Source organism: Pinus tabuliformis, chromosome Q (genome assembly GCF_031772625.1).
Source record: "Pinus tabuliformis cultivar Carrire ecotype Pingquan chromosome Q, CPIR1, whole genome shotgun sequence".
NCBI classification, from domain to species: Eukaryota; Viridiplantae; Streptophyta; class Pinopsida; order Pinales; family Pinaceae; genus Pinus; species Pinus tabuliformis.
The window spans coordinates 626,782,439-626,797,076 of record NC_142296.1 but is presented as its reverse complement, the minus strand read 5'-3'; the positions used below and the strand labels follow the sequence as shown (position 1 = coordinate 626,797,076).

Genomic DNA, 14,638 nt, shown 5'->3' with positions numbered 1-14,638 from the left:
ACTAGTGCTTCTTTTACTGGATCAACTTCTGAACTATTTAAAGGAGCCCACCTGCTTCATCGAAGGCTTCAATGACATAAACAAAAACCTCCACACCTTTTTGTAAATAGGATATCAAGAATTTAGTAAGATCTCTATTCAGTATTGTGTGAGAGACTCGATATCAACAAGTAAGTAGATTAGTGGTTCATTTTGTTTTTCACCTTTCAAAGCACAATTTTTCTAAATTCTGAGGCTTTGAATAGAACAACTCATTGGCATTGCATATGCTCACACTGTTTTAGGTAGATAAGACATCTGCCCACACTATTTTGGGTAGATAATACACACGATGTGAACATAGGGATTACTTTTGGAGTACTTTTTCTCTGACACTATTTTATGGAAAATATACCCACTTTATCAAAGATTATTTTCCAGGCCAAATTTGCACCCATCTGGGGGGGAGGGGAGGCATGCAATTTCACTTACTATCTTTGCAGGCAGAGGTTTTTCACATCTTTCAAAGCACAATTTGTCCAAATTCTAAGGCATTGAATAGAACAACCTCATTTGCATTGCATCTTCTCACACTGTTTTGGGTAGATAATACATCTGCCCACACTGTTTTGGGTACATAATAGGGTAGATAATACTCACCATGTGAACATAGGGATTATTTTTGGAGTACTTTTTTCTGACACTATTTTATGGGAAATATACTGACTTTATCAAAGATTATTTTCCATACCAAATCTGCACCCATCTCAGGGGAGGGGAGTCATGCAATTTCAACCTCGATTGCTGCAAATTTTACATGTTGGATAGTCTTTGCCAAGATGTTTATCTTAAAAAAATGTTATTTAAAAAAAACAATAAACATTCAATCTCAAGATTTTCAATCTCAATTTGTTTGTGACTATTCAAATTGTGACTTTGCCAAGAAATTTATCCGAAAAATGAATGGTATTTACCAAACAAGACAACCATCCAATGCATCACACCATTGGTAATGTTCAATGTAAATTGTGCAACTCAAATTATTTCTGGTTTAGTATTAGTTTAGATATCATCCACTCATAGCATCATACCATTGGAAATGTTCAATGTAAATTGCGCAACTCAATTTATTTCAAATAAACCAGACAGCAATCAGTTCTATTCCATCTGTTCCTATGTAAAATGAGAACCATTAATATTTCCACATATCAGCAGCTAGAATAGCTACCTTACTATCCCAATTGTTACATTTATTTTTTTAACATTAGCAGAACATTACATATTACATATTTTCACATTGTTCAGCCAAAAAAGATTTAGAAACATTGGTGGGAAAATTCCCATTCCAAAATATTGTATGAGATAATTTAATTAGGCCAAAATTACATAAATGCAAAAACATTTATATTAATAAATTTCCATATTATGCATGAAATATTTTAACTCTTATGAATTGTAACCTTTTAGTTGGGTTAACATACATGTTCAAGGAAATATTCTAGCAAGACTCTGCAATCACATTCCTCAATCTATTCACTAAAAAATGTGGACGGTAAAACCTAAACATAGATTTACTGATAAGGAGTAAAACCTAAACAACAAAAGTCATGACCTTGCTGATAATGGTATCATGTCTATGTGTCAGAATATCTAATCCATATTCCAGACATAAAATATGTACTGTTTAGCAAAAGTGGGCACATATCAACTAAGCTAGTCCAACTCAGATATATATGTTTGATAAGAGAGAAATTTTATATCAATTACACAAACGATCAAATCAGGTCAATGGGACCCAAAGGTACATCATGCTACAATGACCATGTGGGAGTGATTAGGCATCTCCTAGAAGGGTAAATTATAGAGGTGTCGTCCATCTCCTTTATGACTGATTAAATACTATACAAAACAAAATCCTGTCGAATAACAGAGATATTTACATTTATTTTGATTATTGTCTGCCAAAGAATATATCTGCACAAGTAAAAGCCAGGCCCCTACATGAATTGGTGGAAAACTGTTAGCTACTTCACTAGTGTGCTGAAGTGACTTAATTTTTCCAGTCTTGGGCAAGAGAATTGTTTGAGCAGTTCTTGAAGAGTCCGAACTGTGAAGGATTCTAAGAAGAGAATGAGCTTTCATTTTTGCTTTAGGAGTACGAGATGTCCTTACTATCATGATAAATCCACAAGCACAAGATCTAAAATATAGAGAAGTCAATCCAAAATAGAGTTGTGATCTGGGAAAACTATTGGGATGAAATCCAAGGTGGAGAGAGGAAGAGTGATTGGGTGATTGAGAAATAATTGTTATTAAGAATAAAGTCCTTATAAACATAGTAAAGAAACCTTTCATCACTAATCAACAACCAACAAACAAATCACATAGCATATCAATATCTCTCCAGAAACAAAGATCTGAGAAGGTGTTTAGATGGATCAGACAACATCAAAATGTATTAATGATAATCACAAAACCATGAACCAGTTACTTTTCTCAAAATACATTTGTCCATGTACATGGAATATATTACATTTATCCATAAATTTGTCTCGCATACAAAAAACCGTAATCATTGCATGTTGGGGAAAAATAAAACATTAACAGGTTCTTCTTTAGTGAAAGAACCATGCTATGACAGACCCCAAAAAAATGATAACAACAACCCATTCGCACAATGGGGATTTATATTGATGGTGATCAATGATTTTTGTTGCAGTGGATGGTGATCCTATGTCATATTTGACATCTACATATGTTATTAAAATTGCTCTGGACATTATATCATTGGACATCTTTCCAATATCTGTAGAGCGATTGATGGTAAAATGTTCAAATTGACAACTCCAATTGATTTCTTCCTTATGAAGAGGTTTTAAATTATCCTTCTGAACCGGATAGATGCCTTTCATCTGATTACATATCAACTCCGAGTTGGTGAAGACTTCAATGTCATTGACATCACGTTGTTTTGCCTCTTTTAACCCTTCAACAAGAGCAATGTAATATGCCTCATTGTTTGTTGTCATTCCACGAACTTCTCTCTTTCTATGAAATAAATGATTTGTTACCATATTGTAAAGGATGAATTTAATAACTGCTCGACCTGGATTTGGAAAGCAAGACACTTCAATGCATAAATGCCACTTTTGCACCATTTTTTACACTTCAAAAACCTGAGAAATAAAATAACAATAAATTCATGTTAAACAAGTAGAGAATTATCTATTTCCTAATACTCAACATGTTTTTCAATCATATATAATTCAAAAGAGTAGATAATTTGTGTTCATTTATGTTGCAACACTCTCAATACTGGCAACTATTCTGCAAAAAACACATCTAGCAATCACCACTTTATATAGATGAAATACTCATTATAGGATCCAAATACATCTATGAGTTATAAAATAAATGATACTGAATTAGGCTTCTCTAGTTTTTGAATGCCATATGCAAACTCTAAAAATATTTATCCTTATCGACTGCCCATACACCAAACACCACATAACCCTAGACTAACAGAGCATTGTCTAAGCAAAGCATGATTCATGTATATGCCTTATGTGTGACAAAAATTCCATTTGTCATATAACATCACAAGAAATTTATTCAGCCACTCTACATGAATGGTTCCTTCACACTACACTTGTTAAAGGTTGAACTTCATCAACAACATTTGGAACAACTTTTCTATTACAATTCGGGGATAGGGTAGACTCTGAAGCTATCTTTGGATTGAAGTAATAGCACTCCACCACTCTCCTACCAATATTATGGGGAGTTTTGTGCCGTGCCTTGTGGATCATTGATGTCTGGGTGTCATTCCTTGTGGATCATCTTTAGGTTTGATGTGATAGCATCTTCCTTAGTTCTGATACTAACATTGCAAGTAGTTTATGTGTAACGCCTTGTAGAGCATCTTTGAAATTGGCTCTAGCTTTGACTTTCGCATTGCAAGAGAATACTATTGCAATGCCTTATAGAGCATCTTTGAAATTGGCTCTGGATTTTGGTTGTCATCTATGTGATGTTGCAAGCTATTTTCAAACTCATGTGAAATTTTTATGTTGCAGTGCATGCTGATGGCAATGTCGTGAAAATGCTTGTGGGGAATAAGTCTGATTTAACTCATATAAGGGAAGTCCCTGTGGAAGATGGGAAGAAGCTTGCTGAATTAGAGGAGTTGTTCTTCATTGAGACCTCGGCTCTCGATAATACAAATGTATTGCCTGCATTCCAAATTGTGGTCAAGGAGATTTACACTAATGTGAGAAAGAAAATGTTGAATTTAGATTCCTATAAGTCTCAATTGTCTCTCAACAGAGTTAATATTATGGATGTATATGGAGATGGGGATGGAGTGGAACCACCCAAGACAAAGAATTCTTGTTGCTAAGGATTCAGAGAAAAAACTCCTTTATTTCTGGGCTCCTTGAATATTATTTGGTTCATATGACCTTTTGTTGATTGAGATCCTTAAGGCTGCCTTAGGCTAATATAATTTTTTTTGTTTATTAGGAAAGTTTCAATATGTTGGATAATTTATTTTTTTCAATTTTATGAAGAAACCAGTAAGGGTCCCCAACTGGGCTTCTTAGGCTTGACCCCTAGATGTTGTACACAGAGCAACATAATAGTGATGTATTAAGTAATACATTCAAAGCAATATTTTTTTAGAATGTTTTAGTCAAATTGATATTCATTTTGTTTGAAATCATTTAGGGAATCTGGATTCCTGGATGGAGGTTAATGGACAGTTTGCAGATGCCCAGATCTATTGTCTGGCTCAATGTTGTGACATTATTGCTACAGAATTCTAGGAGTTCCTTCTCTCATTGTCCTTGAAGCAAGTTTATGTATATGTTATTAGCAATTTAATGAAATCTCTTATCATATTTTCTTCTATGATTGTCCTTGAAGCAAGTTTATGCATATAGTGATAGCAATTTAATGAGAGCTCTTGCCAAATTTTGTTTAGGGGCAATATATTACCAAACATAACATGCAAAAGCCTCATGATTTCATATAAATTGGCGCTGCAATTTGTAACATGAACTTGACTTCCCAGATCATGCCCGGGAAGTAGGTAAGAGATCTCATCCTTTAATGTAATAGAAATTTCATTTCTGAATAGTATAGTAGATGATTGTATAGGTTGCATAATATAGAATTGTAAGTAGTACAGGTGAGAACATAAATGAGCTATGTTCAACTATTACATAAAAGAAAAATTCTTGAACCTCAATAATTCTGACATATACAAAGATCCTCATGTCTTTCATAAACATTTATCATTTATCACCCAAAGATAGTTGCAGAGTCTACCCTAGATTGGTGGAGTGCTATTACTCTACCCTTTGTCTCCAATATATATACCAAGGGTACCTAGTCTCAGGGCCATCATATCTTGTCTTGTATTGTATTTATTGTAAAAGGAGTTTCTACCCTCGAAGTGGATTATATGCATTGACTTCTTATAAGATGAGGCCTGATGCAGTTCCTAGGTGACTTTGGCAGACTATATTTTGGCATCTAAGTCAAAGAAACTCTAGCAGGGCCTTGGTTCACTGGTGTGGTTGACAATATTGAGCCATCCATCGAGCTCCATTCTTTCTGTGGTCTGCCCCATTCTAATGACATGTCAAAAGGAATGAGGCCAGGTGCCTTCCTTTTCAATTTTAATGTCTTCCTTTTCAATTAGTAATGCATAAAGAAAACCAGGACAATAGACAAAGTAGAAAGATTGAAGACTTATGGTATTAGGTCTGAACTGTTTGAGAGCAAGTGAAAGTTATGAATTCTAAAGAAACTTTTAATTAACTCGAAAACCTGGGAATTAAGTTGAGGGAGGAGTATCTGCCAATCAACACTTGGAGCATTGATTATTTCTTGATTGAACTAGGGGAGAGTAATGGTGTCCTCATGATACAGTCACCTCATGGGCTCCAAATACCTCCACACCTCACATATGCAGATAGCATATCCCTAGCAACTTTATTGAACTTTGGTTTGTATGATGCTGTCTTGAGTCAGTGGGATGGTAAAATCAAGGTAATCTCATTGATGGGCAAACAAAGTAGTGGTAAGTCATACTTACTAAACCATCTATCTGGTTCCCTCCTTGACGTAGCTGGAGGGAGATGCACTGATGGAGTCTGGATCACAGTTCGGATGGAACTAAAGTGCCTTTATGTATTGATGGACTTTAAGGGATTAGGGAGATTTGAGAGAAAAAAGCAAGAAGATATGTTACTATCAATCCTAAATGTCGCGTTCAGTAATTTGACAATATTCAACGAAAAGGTGCGCTTTAACTGTTTATTAGTTTGGTTTTGTTGTTTTGATTTCCTCATATTTCAATCTGCTCACCTTAAGTCTTATATTAATGTAGCTGCTCAAAGATTTATTAACACTTGTGAGACATGTTTTGTTAATCAGGATTTTCATCTTGACAAAGAGACAAAAGCTATCTTTCAGCGTTTCCAAAGTGGGGTCAACTTGGTGAAGAATGATGAAAAGTTGTTCCAGGGATTATTCTACATAGCGATCAAGGATGTTGATGTCTCTGATGTGGAGGATTTAAAAGATGAATTTCAGGTAAAACTTCTACAAATTTGTAAACGATCTCGTGAAAACTTTCTGACGAAGATGTATGGAGGAATGGTTGAACTTGTTGCAATGCCTCCTTTCACTCGACAAGAATATCATCAAGAAAGCCTATCTGATATTGCTTTGACTATAGAAGAAGAGTTGGGACATAGTTATGAGAGTGGCCGTGCCTTCTTAAGGGATTTGAAGCTTGTTATTTCCCAGATAGCAGCAAAGGATTGGACACCTGTAGATTTGAAAAGGGTTGCTATGAAGGTGGATATCCTTCGCAGGAACTTGATTTCTATTGTTAAGGCAGGATGCCTCTCTGTGCTAGGTGCTAACAAAATGCTTATGAATTTTGACTCAGAGGAAGAGGTAAGTGACACTCCAATAGTAATTGGGGATCTCCTTATAGATTTGCAGGACACTGGCTTGGAGCTTGCAGCTCTGGATGAATCTACGTCAAATGGCAAAATTTTGTATCATCACAGATCGAAACTAGAATGTGTCTTGGAAAAGAGAGGAAAAAATGGTGAATTTTGGCACTCTAAATTTCTCAATCTCTTAGTGGCATTGTTTGATAGACGGTGCGATCGTGTTGAAAAGTGGCTTCACTGCAACACTACAGAATTTTCTGGGAATGCTAATGTACAAAAGTTGCAACTGAAGGCAATTTTATCACTTGCATAGCTGAAATAGGGACTCTCTGTATGTGCTTGTAAATGTTTTGTATGTTTTTGGCGGTGTGTTCTAGAGAAGGGCCATTCCTCTGATCACTCTTGTGTGGGTAACCATTGTTGCGATGAAAAGTTCACATATTGCTCTCTTGAATCACACTAAGGAAATGAAGTGGAGGAATGCCGAAATTTGGCAGGTCATGATGGGAGTCATGATTGCAAAAAGAAAAATCATACATGTATGAAGCTCTATTCCTTATTTGATAAATCATCTAATTGTAGCAAATTTTGTTGCTTGAAGGTTGGCCATGAAGGTTTTCATAACTGTAATTCACCTCAACACATGCCTAAGATGAATTGTTCTCTTCCAAGCTGCAAAAATCCTTGTGCGATAGAAATCGAGCGCGGGGATCATCAAAAACATGCTTGTCATGAGAGATATTGTCCTAAAAATTGCATCATGGAGGGGTGTCTTAGAAACTGTGGTCACAAAGATCACTTCCATGAATTGACAAGTGAAGAACATCTCTGTGGTAACGAGCATGCTTGTCGTAAGAAATGTGAAGCAGATGGAATGTGTGATATTTTCACTAAACTTGTGTGATAGACATGCTCATTTCAGGGCAAAAGAGGTTCCTTTGATTATGAACATGTGTCTGAACAAAATGGTTTGTGGAAGGATTGTTGCATTGCCATTCCACCTTTTCAAATATACCATGATGGTGAGCATCTCCACACACTAAATCCAGATGCAGTGCATTATTGTAAGGTGAGATGTCAAGCTTGTGGATATTTTTGTCAAAGACCCATCAATCATTCTGGTTTACATCATACGGTGCATGGGAACATGAGGAATGTCTTTTTTGCTTCAGAACATGAAGAATTTGATATTCAGGGTAGGAAATATACTTGGGGGGAATCTGGTGTGGCAGAGATGTGTAACATGCATTGTAAAGCTCAAGGTCGGGGCCACATTCATTTGATTCACTGTCCTATGCATGATAATTGCACAAGTCATATCTATGATGGCTCTTGGCATGAAACAAGAAAATATGGCCCTGATGAAGATGTGCCAAAAGACGAACTTACCCATGAGACTTACTGGAAGCAAATGCGGTTTGAAGATCCTTGTACCGATGACGAACAAACAGAGTTTGCTCTATGTAATCATCTTTGCAGGTCTGAGGAGCATAATGAAATTGCTGGCAGTTCCTCCAGGTCTTACTGCACAGAGAAATTATGGCATGCTCCAGTGAAAAGAACTGCCTCGTTGGAATCCTCTGCTGGCCACATAACTGCGGATGGTCATGTTTTTGTCTGTAACCATTCAAAGAACATACCGCATCATGTGGTTTTTGTTATTGACAAGTCTCGTTCAATGTCCAGTCGTGACATAAAACCAAACATGGCCAAATTTACGCGTCGACACAATTGTAGGCTGGGTTGTGTGTATGAGGCTATTGTTCGATTCATTGCTACTTGGCGAAGAACTACTCATGATGATTCTCTGTCTGTGGTTCTGTTTGACAAGACAACAATTCTTGCTCTAGAAATGCAGGAGATGAAGGAAGATATAGTGGACAGACTTGTTCAATATGTTACAAAACGTGGAACCAGTTATTCTTCTGGTTTGAAATTGGCAGAGGTATTTTATTGGGGATCCAATGATCCTATTATGCATAAGAAGAATCCAACAATTATTTTTTTGAGTGATGGTCGAAACAATGATGGGACAGATCCTCCCCATTTCGTCGAAATAATGATGGCACAGATTTTAGATTGGGTTTCTAGCCAACAACTTCATTCAAAATGCATGAAGGTGAGGTCAATCAAAATGTAGTTAAGGCGTGTCTATAATCTCAATTAAAACTGCAATACAGATGAATGAACCTGAACCTGAAGGTCATGTCCCCTGGGTGGTGAGCTGCAGAGCGGAGGAATTGCCTGGGCCGGAGTCTTTTGTTGAGATGAAGGTGTCGAGTCGAGGAGGAAGGTGAGTGTGCTGCAGGGGCCTCCTTGAGTTGGTTGGGGGAGAAGCTCACAGTTTCCAAATTCCTCCATTTCGAATTGAAAATTGCAATAACTCTCCGCAGTGGAAATTCTGTCAGGAAATTAATGCGGAGCGGTGGATGGAGGGTGGCAGAGCTAGGGGAGGGTGGTGGAGGGCAGAGGGATTACCAGTGGCTAGAGCCGGACATTTTTCTGGGTGGCCACGGAAACCGGGCAATTCCTCCACCTAGGTAGACTACTCCAAATTATTATTATTGTTTAATTTTATCTTTATGATATATATTTTTCAAATTTTATTTGCAAGACTGGGAAGAAATGGACAGAAAGAACTATCGGCAGTACCTTTATTAGTCATGGAATCCACATCATTATAAACATATTAATACGTTACTAATTCTACTTTTCAAGGCCCTGTGGCATTAACTCGGCAACACATCTAGGAATACCAATTCAGTCAATAGGTCCCACTCTAGGAATGTTTGGGAGCTTCTCGCAATTTGAACACACCTTCATACTTTTTTTTGTTGAAAGGCTAGCTCTTGAACTATAAGAACGACTTCATGAACTCTAACCATAAAACCCGACCAGTATCCCATGCTACCAGGGCCATCTTAGTGTCTTAAGATGACAAGAATGGTAAGACTACCATTCCTCTAGAATAAATAATACGCCACGAGATACTGCATCATTTTTTAAAGTGGGTTTCTAATTTATCTATATCGAATAGCTGGCTCTAATAGTTTTCTGATTTATTGGCACCCAAGAGTTGTATGTGGTTTTCCTTTTATTTGTTGGTGTTACACGATTATCTTCGATGTTTTCTGACCTACTGAATTTACATGGCTGGTTCTTATTGTTTTGCCTATGAGGTTCTCTTTGCATCAATAGCTTCCTACGAAAAAAGTACAGATTGGGACACTGAATTCTAGATCAAATGAAAAGTTGGGCTTTTGAGTTCTTCTCTTTACCCTTTTTACCTGCTCTTACCCTTTTTACAATATATTAACTAATAGCAACATAAAACCTAATTAAATAATTACTAAAGAAATCAATAATAAAAGTTTGATCATATGAGACACTAACAACAATATATTAAATAATAACAATAGAAAACCTAAACAATTAGAGTGTTATTGGTCTTTTAATGACAAATCTAGGTGATAATTAAAATAGGCTAGAAAATGGGGAGAGTGATCAGAGCACAGAGGAAGGGAGCGGGTTCGGTGTTCAGATCCCACACGCATCACAGGAAGGGACCTGCACGCTTTCGCAGCCTCGACTATGGGGAGCGCAATGGCTACATCAAGGGCATGGTCTCCGATGTTATTCGTGACCCAGGGCAAGATGCTCTGCTTTTGAGGGTGACTTTCAGGCATCCCTTCTGCTATAGGCACTAGAAGGAACTTTACATCGCAGCCGAGGGTATGTATATGGGCCAGTTCATTTATTGCGGTAAGAAGGCCAATCTCACCGTGGGCAACGTGCTACCTCTCAAATCTATTCCACAGGGAGCCATCGTCTGCAATGTGGAGCAACATGTCGGAGACCATGGTTCGTTTGCCCGAGCTTCGGGAGACTACGCTATCGTCGTCAGTCACAACCTTGATAATGGCACTAGCAGCAGGCGGTATTCTAGGATGTGCAGATTGGAGACAAAAAATTGTCTGGGAAATCTCGGCTTCAAAAAATATGCAAAATGCCAAAGCAGGGAGGACACGCGGCAAATTTTTGACGAAAGGACTTACAGAGATTTGGTCTCATGGAGGGCCCTGATCTCAAGCCACGCACATAATGGATTCTATGGAGAGGCTTTGAGAAACCTTCATGAGTTGCAATGTTCAGTAGCCGACTGGCCTCTGCTAGGCCCTGCAGAAGATGGCGCTGTGAAGAAAAAAAGGAAACAGGCACATATTGGGCTCTCAGCAAGCTGTGCATTCACCAGATTCCTCTCGTCTCAGATATGCAGAGGAAAGTAGAAACTGGATCACGCCGCATTCCAGATCCAGATCAAGCTCATCACTGGCAAAACTCTGCTATAGTGGGTGAACCCTTCGGATCTTGTGCAGGACCTCAAGCAAGTTCTGGATCTCAAGTTGGGTATTCCCTTTGCAGCTCAACGACTTCTCCAAGAAGGTAAACAACTCGAGGATCATCTCCCCCTGTCTTTTTACAGTATTAAAATAAATGCATCCATTACTTTTAACATTCGTCTGAGAGGGGGAGTTGTAGGACAGTCATCCTCAGCTAAGGTGTTTTCTTACAAAGACGCTGTCCATGCTCAGATACCTAAGAAAATAGCTCCACCAGCTCGGGCTCCCAAGCCATTTCTGGTGGACAAACTGGAGGAAACCCCCTCCATCGAAATCATGCATCCAATGTTGGATGAGCAAAACCAAAAGTTGGCAGATCACACCATCATTTGCAGGTTCAATGGGTTATGGCCACGCACAACAGACCTCTACCAATGGCTTCACTCTAACTGGACCAACAACTGTAGGGTGTTGTTATGCTCAAAGGGCTTCTTCATTGTAGTGTTCGCTCTTGATGAGGATTACCAAAAAGCTTTAACTACAGGCCCATGGTTTTGGGGCTCAGCAGGTTTATTCCTCACCCCTTGGTTCCTAGATTTCGATCCCGCTACAGCAATCATCACCAAGCTCCCTATCTGGGTCAGACTTCCAAATCTCCCGACACACCTATGGCATTTTGTTGTATTCCAAGGGATCGGCAATTCTCTAGGCCGCTTTCTAGACATAGACGTCTCTAGAGGGGAAAAGGGCCTATACACCTTTGCCAGAATATATGCAGAAATAGATATAAGCAAAGGTCTCCCTGACCAGATCAATCTCAAAATTAGAGACTTCCACTGGACTCAGACCTTGGATTACGAGAACACAACCTTTCGCTTCCAAAACTGCCATCTCACAGGGCACCTTCAGAGTTCTTGTCCCACAATGGCTGCCCAAAAGAAGAAAGTCAAGCCTAAGCAGAAATCCAAAAGCTGGAAGCCTCATGATCCTGCCCCCATGGATGACTTTGATTTCAGCTCGGCTGAAGAGGAAGAGGATGAGGAAGGAATGGAAGCAAAGCTAGCTCAGGATCCACCCTTGATCGATCCTAAGGATTTATCTGTCCCTCCAATCTCACAGAAAAGAAATCATGAATCCTCCACCTCGGATTTAGACAAGGAGCCCTCCCCGTCAGCATAGCTCAAATTGCAAATCATGTCAGTTCAGCAGTGTCCTCTTGAGTGGGTCAAAGTTGGAAAAAGAAAGGGAAAAAATGTCGAATAGTTAATTCTACACATGTTGGGTAGAATCCTCCAGTCTGTTCTTGCTCTTTTGTTCTTCTTGTTTCTTCCTTGCTCAGTTCAGCTCTCTTCTCTTCTTCTTTTAGGGGCCGAGGTGGATAGCATATCCTTTCCGGCAGCCTGTGTTCTTCCCTCTCTTGGTTGTAACTTATTATTTTACCATACGTCATATTAATAGAATTAGTCTTTACTGAGAAAAAAAAATGACAAATCTAGGTAACAGTGGCCATTGAAAACAATATTAATATATAGAGTAGTAATATTCCAAATCTGGCTAACAGATTGTGCACCTTTATTAGTAGATAGAAGCTGAGAGAAGCCCCTTCAAATCGTTCCAGTAATCCTTCCTTCCAGGAATCCTTCAACAATTCCAACAAGGCAAGCACTAAGAAATGCATGCATCAGAGCACTACTTTGATTATAATAGATGGAATGGTGATGAATAAAAGTTACAATAAATATTTAATAACAAGTTGAAATGCTCAAGTTTCTTTATTCCTCCAGGTTACAATCCTAGATGGAGTGGCTGAGTTATTATTAAGATGTGAAATTGATGGACAAGTTAATGAAACTAGTGATACCTGCTTTTTGGAGTTATTATTAAGACCATGAAAGGGTGAAATTGATGGACAAATTAATGAAACTACTGACAAGTTCTATTTGGAATTGGACACATGCTATCAGTGGTTTGAAAAGGATGATCATCTTATTTGGAAATACACATTTCCAATACTATGAAAAGTTAAGGTGTGTGTTACATTTTGTAGTCTTCCCATTATGGTTAATCCTTATAGGTGTCAATTAACAAATGGCATGGTAAATTTTTGACGAAGCTTTGTAAAAAAAATTAATTTAAACAAGGTTTAATCATGTGATTTAGATATGCAGGGAAGTTAGTGGTGTGAATTCAATTCATTGATATTGTGGTAACGACCAAAATATATTGGAATCTTTAAATTTAATCAGTCCTATCAATTTTATTAATTAGTAAAATGATTAAAGTTCCCAATTCCAATAGGAGTGACAAGTCTATCGATGTAATAAATAAATAAATTAACAACTTCTTTATTTTTAGAGTCTAAGAAGGCATGTCTATCTCTACTAGCAAAGATTTCCAATTGATGGATTTCATTGTGGGTTTTCAGGGAGACAATCGAATGATAAGTTTGAGTAGCCTTCTCGGCATGTTGTTGGGCTCGGTTTTAACCTTGGCTTTGTGGCCTCACTGAATTTGCATCCTTTAGCATTGCATATTAACCAACAAACTTGTGCACTAGATGTCTACAAATGTATGAACCCTGATATAGGATTTCATATAGGGGTGAAACAAATCCAGAGTCGAAGTCAAGAAAGAGGTTTAGGAGCACATGAAGGTTAGGGTCCAACTCAAGAATGAGTACATCAAGTAACAAGTGATGAGGTGGCACTGGCTTACGCAAGGTATAATATTTAGAGAAGAAAAACTACCATAGCCAAGGGACACCACCCCATTGTTATGGCTGAGAGAAAGATGAAATATTATCTTGGAACTACTGAAACATACAAGACTATCTCCAAACCAACACTAGAAGCTAGGAAAAATGCATGCATACAATTTGGAAAAATAACAAGAGGAGTTAAGAGTTAACTAGGTCATAGAAGCCACTACCCACCAAGGTTGAATTACTAGAGAGGATACCAACACAACATTTTCTTTAACAGCACCCGAAAATCTATTGTATTTTTGGAAGAACAATCAAATCCGCTTGTAGTCTTCCAGAACCTCATGTCCCTCAATTCCAGCAATGAGCTTTTACCCAAATAGCTTAACAGCAAAGCCAATCAGATAGAAATCCCCCCAAAGTCACTTTAGAGAATGACAGAACATAGTTTCCTTGATTCATTGGCAAGCAATTACTCGCAAGCCTCACAATGCTCTCTCTAGCACCAAGTTGTGTTGCGTTCATCAGGGACTCGAGCTATTTACACTCAGCTCCGCACTAAGTCGAATGCATCAACCCACTTTAATCTTTATATCCTATGAAAGTTTGCTTAATATCTCCTCGTATGCTTGTGCATACCTAAGGTG

General features: G+C 38.1%; 1 pseudogene; it reads left to right on the top strand.

Moving 5' to 3' along the window:
• The first annotated feature begins 10,441 nt into the window (after nt 1-10,441).
• LOC149221010 (large ribosomal subunit protein uL2 pseudogene) lies at nt 10,442-11,236 on the top strand (annotated as a pseudogene).
• Nucleotides 11,237-14,638: the final 3,402 nt, after the last annotated feature.